Genomic DNA, 667 nt, shown 5'->3' with positions numbered 1-667 from the left:
GAAACAGGTGAGGAAACAACGACGTCAGAATAATAATCGTTTGAGAGCAATTTGTCAGGCATCGTGCACACGACCAGCAGATGCCGTCCCCGCGAAAGGGGGGGGGGCAGAGAGGGAGTACAGAGGGGGGTGCGGGCTCTATTAGCTTATAGGAGAGGGAGCTCTTTGCGGGAGAATTTAATGCGAACTGTGGCTGTTAACGTTAGCGAAGTATGATTGCAGTCTAAAGCGCTGACATGTTCTAGGGTTGATTGCCTTAGTCGGCGCTATAATTCCAGCTGGAGGTGATAAGCGTTTATGCAGCGGATAGTTTGCTCAGGCGATCTCTCGGCGCCGGCGGGACCAGGTGAGGGCGATGCGTCGGCTTGGCATAACGCGAAGTTCAATTTGGATGATCTCATTATCATGGTTTCCCGGGGGTGTTGTTTTTACTGCTACTACAAAATATTTGCGGTAATTATCTTTTAGCAGACATGAAAGCATAATGATTTTTGTAGGGAAGAAAGGCGTACATAAAAGACTATTTGTTCGTTCGTCTGCTTGCAAGAAAGTGATGGTCTCCCATCTATCATCTTTCCCTCTTTTTTCACATTACTAAAAAACAAAACTAACTAAAATAAAGCAAAAACAACTAACGAACTCAAAATTGCCGTAAATAACACCAATC

This window comes from Penaeus monodon, chromosome 23 (genome assembly GCF_015228065.2).
Source record: "Penaeus monodon isolate SGIC_2016 chromosome 23, NSTDA_Pmon_1, whole genome shotgun sequence".
NCBI lineage: Eukaryota > Metazoa > Arthropoda > Malacostraca > Decapoda > Penaeidae > Penaeus > Penaeus monodon.
Note: the sequence above shows the minus strand (reverse complement) of the source record.